General features: G+C 31.7%; 1 protein-coding gene across 1 annotated transcript in view; it reads right to left on the reverse strand.

The window, feature by feature from the left end:
• LOC115229471 (protein artichoke-like) overlaps positions 1–8,014 on the reverse strand; it is a 105,438-nt gene extending 97,424 nt beyond the window's left edge. The window contains exons 1-3 of the mRNA XM_036499216.1: positions 7,949–8,014; positions 6,410–6,481; positions 4,582–4,653 (exon numbers count right to left, since the gene is read on the reverse strand). The gene's annotated coding sequence lies outside the window, so the exon portion shown is untranslated. The remainder of the gene's footprint in view (positions 1–4,581; positions 4,654–6,409; positions 6,482–7,948) is intronic.
• Between the last annotated feature and the right edge of the window lie 477 nt (positions 8,015–8,491).

Below are 8,491 nucleotides of genomic sequence, written 5' to 3' on the forward strand. Positions count from 1 at the left end.
ATTGAAAATGAACGAGTCGACAAAAGAGACGAAATACCGTAAGAAACCGAACATCAAGAAGCGGGAAGAAAAGAAGCGAAACAAGAGTATACATGTCGATAATACTTATATTCACACACACACCCTCGCACGTACACATGTAAAGAGACTCACAAACAGTCACATAGTTCTATCAAAAGGGATTGAGATTAAGGACGGGACGCGAAAGAAAATGGGGTGGTTTTAAATATTTAGTAATATTTTGTCAAGGAAATATTATCAACACGATTTATGCAATTTACAGCAATTCTAAGCTGGTCAGATTAACGAAGGATCCTACTTGAATCTTTTCGATATTATTTTCATCCAAATATCTGTAACAGAAACTTTTGGAAACGAGATTTATTGGAAAATATTACGTCTGAAATGTCTATAAAATAAGATATTGGATGATTCATATTTGTTAGGGTGTATGATTTCTTGTCTGTATTTGTCAGCTTCTTTAAATACTGAGAACTGTTTTTTGTTTTGTTCGTGTTTGCCGCTATTTGTATCAGTTTTCCTTCCTTCTGAAGGAGATATCTTTGTAGTCCTACGGTGGTTATTTTTTAATAGTTTCCAGCTGTATAAGGACTCTACCACCCTCTATACGTTGTATATATAGCCTTTCTCTGTCAGATTTTGGGTGGTGCATCCTTGATCCTGTCATTATTTTTCTTGTTTTCCTGTCTATTTTGGTTAATTCATTTAGTGTCCAGTTATGGATATGGTAGCTGTAACTTATAACTCGGACGGCTAAAGTGTTAATACCTATTATCTTGATTGAACTCTGTTTTTAATATTGATCTAACTCGTCTATAGTATACTTGGTTTATTTTCTCTTTCATTTGTGTGTGTTGTATCATATCTAGTCCACAGATTCCTAAATATTTGTATGTCTGGTTTTGTCTAATTCTCTTATTTCATTGGCTTTATCTAGCGTGACGTTGCTATTCTTAATTAATTTTCCTCTTTTCAGTGTTGCATTGGCGGAATTTTCTAATCCAAATTTCATATCTATATCTTAGGTAAATCCATGTACTGTTGTAGTGTTTCCAGCTGTTTGTCATTTGTAGCGTTTAGTTTTAGGTCATCCATATATAACAGGTGACTGATTGTTTTGCCGTAACATTTGTATCCGCATCTAGTTCTATTTGGCATGTCAGATAGAGGTGTCAGACCCAAGCAGGAAACGAGAGGAGAGAGCGTGTCTCCTTATTATTATTATTATTATTATTATTATTATTATTATTATTATTATTATTATTATTATTATTATTATTATTATTATTATTATTTTTATTATTATTATTGTTATTATTATTCAATTGTCTTATTTTTTACACGTGCTTTCACATAGAGGGCAGCTCTATGTGCTTTGGGCAAGTGCTCAGTTTTAATTTATTGAAGGTGTTCATCTCCCTCAGCTTTTGGTATCCTTATGGCTATCTCTTCAATAGGGGCTATTGCGTCCAGGTTTGGAATGTGCTTGATGGTTGTCGTAAAGTTGCGACCTTAGTTTAGTACTGCTTGAGCTTTGAGTTTCACAAATTTCTTAATCTGGCGTGTGGTCACCATTTGAAATTCTTTCCTAGATATTGTTGGATTCTTTTTCTATCATTATCTCTGGTTATTTTCCTCTTTGATTTCATTAATTAGTTGAATGGGATTTGACGTTTTACATATGATTTAATTCGAGAATTAGTTTCGTTACACTATGCATGTTTTGATAATTAGGTAGAATTTTTATTAAGAAGTATTACATTTAAGTAAATTAGATTTATTTTAATTAATATTATGTTTAACTATATTATCGTGTGAAATATTGAATTTATAGATATTACACATAGATATTAATAATATAGCTAGTTTATATAATGGGTTTTTGTATATTTCAACTATTTCCTATTTTTGATTGTATTATTCATGACGAGTAATAGCATTGGGTATATTAATAAGACTAAAACATATTTTTATACATTTAAAATCCAGATAGATTAATTTAATCGTTGAAATTCGTAACATAGTTTGTTTATCAAAATTATTGGGATCTTGTAGTATTTTGAGTTTGATCGTTCTTCATCTTATTATTATTGTTATTGACTGGATTTGTAGAGAAGTGGCGGTTGTGGTTGAATATCTTCATAGTGTATTGTTATTTGTTCTAATTTTTTTGCATATTCCTTTAATTAATGGGGCTTAAATATTTCTTACTTTCCATCAGTAAATAATTTTTGCCATTATATCATTTATATATATATTGATAGTTATAAGTTACGATAGATATTAATTATTATATCTATTCATTTCAATTTTTTAAAAGGGATCTAACGTATTACATTTAATTTAATTTCAGAATTAATTTGGTTAGACAATATTTTATTTAATTCTTAGGTGGTAAATTTATTAAGTAATATTAAATTTAAGATAATTAGGTATTATATTAATTGATATTTAGTCAACTATATTATAGAGTGATATATTAAATCTGTAGATACTACACATATATATTAATTATAAAGTTAGCTTATTTAATGAGTTTGTCTATATTTGAACCATTTCTTATTTTGATTACAATAGTAGTAGTATATTAATTAATTTTAAAGTATTGAATATTTTAAGTATTGTTTTATTTTTCACTTCATGTATATATGTATATATATATTACATATTATATATATATATATATATATATATATACCAATTAAGGACTGAACACGAAAAGTGGACAGTCAACATGCTAGATATAGACGTCAAATCGCCATTCTCCACAAAGATTTTGTTCTCAAATAAAAATAAAAATAAAAATAAAATATTTTTATTTTTATTTGAGAACAAAATTGGTATATATAAATATTTTAATCTTCGGATTCTTTTTAATGTGCTAGACCACTGGTTTTAATTGACTAATATCAATTTCTACCCTTAATTTATATATATATATATATATATATATATATATATATATATATATATATATATATTAAAGTATATTTATTAATTAATTATTTTATTATTCAAGTTTATTTTTAACCTGGTAAATGGCTATATTTATATCCAAGTGATTTTACTACTACTAATATTTTTTACTACAATCATTTCTTATATATAGCCACGAAACACGTGTCTTTATTCTACCAAATATATAGTTTCTTGTATTATTTTGCAATTTATTTAATCATCGGTATATTATTGTTATTTTAATTTTAATACTTCTATTATATGTAATTACGTGTAATTAAATTGTTCATTTTGAATTGATAAAAGTTGTTTTTTCTAATTCATATATATATATATATATATATATATATATATATATTATATATATATATATATATATATATATATATATATATATATATATATATATATACAGATATATATACATATATATACATATATATATTTTTATATATACACACACACGTACTCACATCCCCACAGACGCACACACACATGCACACACACAAACATATATATATATATATACGTTCCCTAGTAGTAAGCTTTACCCGCAGTGAATTATTCACTGCAGCCCTTCGCTTCAGGAGTCTCTTAGCGCGCCGGAACCAAGACATTTGAAATTTTATTCCCGATGTAATCAGTAAGACTAAGCACGTGTCTGTCTTGACACAGAGAGCTGGGGTTAGTCTTGCGGTTTGCATCTCGAGGACCGAATGTACCGAAGAAGTCACGGACACTTGAATTATGCAAGTATTCTTTTGTTAAGACCGAAACCGAGGTATGCATTTAAGTCTGTTTTTTATTTAATTTTTCATATGTCCTGCCCGCCAAATTTGGTTCTGGTGTTCGCTGAATTCTTCCTCTAGAGAATTTCCCTTGTAGTTTGATCGTTTATGATCTATTTCTAGCATTCTGGCCGGCTACCTAGCAGGCCAGCCCTGCCAATATACACACATATTTGAATTTTCTCTGACTCCTCAGATTTTTTGAATGCTGGACTACTGGTTTTAAATTGATATTAAAATTAATATTAATTTATCTCCCTCAATTTTTATATATATATATTTATATATTTATATATATATATTATATATATACATTATGTACATTATATATACAAATATAGACAGATAGAGGGCGAGAAAAGCATATAGTAGAAAAAGAAAAAGAAGAAGAAAAGGAAGAAGAATAATAGTAAATATGATGATAATAAAAGGAAGAACAAGAAGAACAGCAACATCAAGAAAGATAAGAAATAGCAGACGAAAAAGAAGAAGGAGGAGGAGGAGAGGGAAAAAGGTGTAGTACGAAGAGCAAGTATTTAAGATGAAAGAGTCGACAAAATAAACGAAATACTTTAAGAAGCCGAACTTCAAGAAGCGGGTAGAAAAGAAGCCAAACAAGAGTATACATGTCGATAATACTTATATTCACACACACACCCTCGCACGTACACATGTACAGAGACTCACAAACAGTCACACAGTTCTATCAAAAGGGATTGAGATAAGGACGGGACGCGAAAGAAAATTGGGTGGTTTTAAATATTTAGTAATATTATGTCAATGAAATATTATCAACAAGATTTATACAACTTACATCACTTCTAAGCTGGTCAGATTAAAGAAGGATCCTACTTGAATCTTCTCGATATTATTTTCATCCAAATATCTGTAACAGAAAATTTTGGAAACGACATTTATTGGAAAATATCATAACTGAAATGTCTATAAAATAAAATGTTTGATGATTAGAAAATGTATAGAAGTGGTTTATGATAAAATGTAAAATTGTATGGCTAAACAATAATATGGTGTATGAGAAGAAAGGAAGAAAGGTAGACGAGTATGAAGTTGATGACAATATTAAGATGGAGGAGGAGGGTTCAGTTTCGAAATGGTGGTGGTATGGATGAAAATGAAGTAGAGACTGATGACAGGAGGACGGTGGTAGTGTTGCTTTCGTGGTCATGTAAAATGTCCACAAAAGCATCAATTACATCCATAGGAAATGAAGAGGAAAAATAGGAAATACAGTCTTATGGAGAAAAAGAATTAGGGAAGGAGAGGAAGAACAACGAAAAGGAGAACAATGAGAAGGAGAAATAAAACTATGAGAAAAAAAAGAACCGCTAAAATATATTTTAAAAAAAAAGGGTGTGAATAATCTGATGAAAAAATATACATGTACAAAGGTTATTCAAGGATGTTATTTAGATTCGACCGACATGTAAACACCATCTGTTTGGATTCAATTGGGGTGTCTTTGATTATTTCTTTGGAGAGGGTGGAATTCTTCACGTACGATGCTGACTTTCCTGCGAATGAACTGATTATAAGGGAGAGGCTCAGTGGATGACATGCTGAACGTGTAGGGAGGATGTGCATGTGTGTTAGTTTACTGTAATACTTCAATACTGCAAAGTGATCCTTGTTCTTGATCAACAAATGTGACAACTTCCCCTTTATTTTCAGAGTTGGGTCTTTCTTTCCCTTGCTGTAGCTGCCATCACTTATAAGGCTTGCCAATTTATCAGAGTGGTCAGACTTGTTTGTCACCACTGTCGCCTTTCCCTTGTCCACTGGAAGTCTTATGATGGAATTCTCACTCTGTAGTCTTTTGAGAGCGAACTTTTCTTCCTTAGAGATGTTTGGATTGGGAAGTTTCGCTTATTCTAGTACCTGTCTAACTTAGTTCATCTCCCTGAGCTTTTGGTATCCTTGTGTCTATCTCTTCAATAGGGGCTATTGTGTCCAAGTATGGATTGCGCATGATGGTTGTCGTAAAGTTGAGACCTTAGTTTAGTACTGCTTGAGCTTTGAGTTTCATAAACTTCTTAATCAGGCGTGTGGTCACCATTTAAAATTCTTTTCTAGATATTGTTGGATTCTTTTTCTATCATCATATCAGATTATTTTCCTAAGTAATAAAGACAACCCCTCTTTGATTTCGTTATTTAGTTGATGGTTTTTCCAACGGGTAATCGATAGTCTGACGGATGAGGTTATGTTCTGCCCTTTCGGCTACACTTTTAGCTTCATATGAATCCACTGGTGTCATTATATTGAAGCCAGGTGGTATTAGCTTTGAGTCTCTACATCTACACAGGACAATTAGATGGTTTGAAATACGAGTTACATTTTGATGGAGTTTCTCTGTTTCCACTGAAGTCTAACGTTGGTTTGTACCGATTAGATAATGCAGATCTATATTTAAGAGACTCATACATAAACACAGACTCTGATATACACACACACACTCATACACACGCACACACACGCGCGCAGACACCCACACACACGCACCTTGTCAGTCATTCACAAAGAATTGCATATTCCTGTGGAAAGCGACTGAGTGTATATAGTGCATATATGGAAAGAAATTAAATGCTTAGAATTATAATGTCAATAAATGACATGTTACTTACAGATTCTCTAAACTGGGAAGATTTTGAAACGATCCCGCTTCTAATTCCTTGATATCATTGTAATACAACTGTCTGTAACAAAAAAAGTATACATAATGCCTAAAAATTTAGGAAAGCGAAGCTGATGATGACGGGGTAGAAGACAATGATGATGATGATGATGATGATGATGATGAGAATCATGATGATATTGATGATGATGGTAGTGGTATTGATCGTGTTTATCTTAATTATGTTAATGAAGAAAGCCATGGCAATGATAACGTTGATGATCGTGATGGTGAAGAATTTATGTGGCTTGAAATATTTTCAAAGAAATAAAGAAAGTAAATGGCTAAGAGTTTAAAGGTTGTAGATATTTGCATATGATTAAATTTTCTTTAAGAATACAATTAGAAGATCGATATGTGGCATTCATCGTTGATCCAGAGCTAAACGCAGTAAGAGTTATACAGACATGAATACACTAGTATTAAACCAGCCATACACAAAACATAAACATATGTATATACATACATAAGATGTGCTGCTTGAACTGTCACACGGTCCTATGTACTTACACACACACGTAAGGACTCACAAACACACACTGACAGCCATTCAAATACAATCATATACACGCTCTGTTGAGAGAGTGCGAATGCAGAGAGGGGAAAGAGCGCCATTTAATTGGATGGCAATTAAATATTATAAATATGACTCTAATGAAATACTATGACGAATTATCTAAATTAGAACTCTGTAAAACATTTCTGAACAATTCCTGCTTCAATTTCCTTGATAGCATCGCTATACAAAGTCCCAAAAAACAAAAATTTAGGTTGAAGAGTATATGTATCGTGTCACCCCATACAAAATGCGTTTTTATACTACTTTTATTTTCATAATTAAGATAAACAAAGTTATTTTTTAATCTAAAATATACTCTCCGTCATTTTCTACAATGCAGTTACCTCTTGCAGAACATCCTCATCGATCTCTACAGATCTTCCATGACAAGGCTAGTCCTCTAGGCTGTAGTCTCAGACACGGTATTGCAGTGAAATGCAGAGGAAGGTTGCAACGAAAGAAGAGGAGAGGAACACAAACAAGTAGAAGAAGAAAAACAATGAGGAGAAGAATAAATAAAAAAGGGAAATAAAAAAGCGAAATAAAAATAGGAAATAAAAGAAAAGGGGTAAAAAAAGAAAGGAAAATGAGACACAACTACAAGCTGCAGAAAATAGACGTAGAAAAATATGTAGAAGAGGATGCTGAAGAAGAAGTCGGAGAATAAGAAGGGGAAGAAGAAGGAGGAGCAGGAGAAGAGATGGGAAAGAGAAAAGGAAGAACAAGTAGGAAAATTAGAATAAGATGGAGAATAAATAGCAGGCAAATTTGAAGTACTAGAACTACAGGCCAAAAAAGAAATAAAGAAGCAGAAAAAGTCATAGAAGTAGATGACGGTGACAAATTATAAATTGTGTCTATAGAAAGACATTACAGGTTAAGAAAGATATTGGCAAAGAAATACTATAAAAGTAGAATGATTCAACTTACAGAGTTGCTAAACTGGAAAGATTTCGGAAGGTTCCTGCTTTGATATTCGTTATATAATTTTGGTACAACTTCCTGAAACACAAGATTGAGGTAAGAACATTTATTGAACAAATTTGTGTCTAAAGAATTGGATGATGGAAAAGATGAAAAGTAGATTACTATCATGATGTTGTAGATGATGTTGGATGGAAGAAGGGCAGTGATGAGTATTGTGATGTGGAGGTGGAGAAAGAATTATTGTGGGAGTGTTGATGATGATGATATGATGCAGATCTTATCAATTTTGATCTTTGTGAAAAAGATGAGGATTTGTAGTTTTGTTGTGATGATGAATATGGTATTGATGATGATTTGGACATTTGAAGGGGTTCCCAAAAAGACCTACACTAATTATAGGGGTCGAACCATTCGACTATCACAAAACACCGAGATTTACGTTTAACTTTTCTCTCCCATTGTAGCTGCTATCATTGCCATATTAAGAGTAGGAAGTTTAAATTTTAGAGGCCTAGGTTTGCCCTTGAAGCAGGGGTGTCTGCTCAA

This window comes from Octopus sinensis, unplaced genomic scaffold (genome assembly GCF_006345805.1).
Source record: "Octopus sinensis unplaced genomic scaffold, ASM634580v1 Contig12758_ERROPOS6398+, whole genome shotgun sequence".
Lineage (NCBI taxonomy): Eukaryota > Metazoa > Mollusca > Cephalopoda > Octopoda > Octopodidae > Octopus > Octopus sinensis.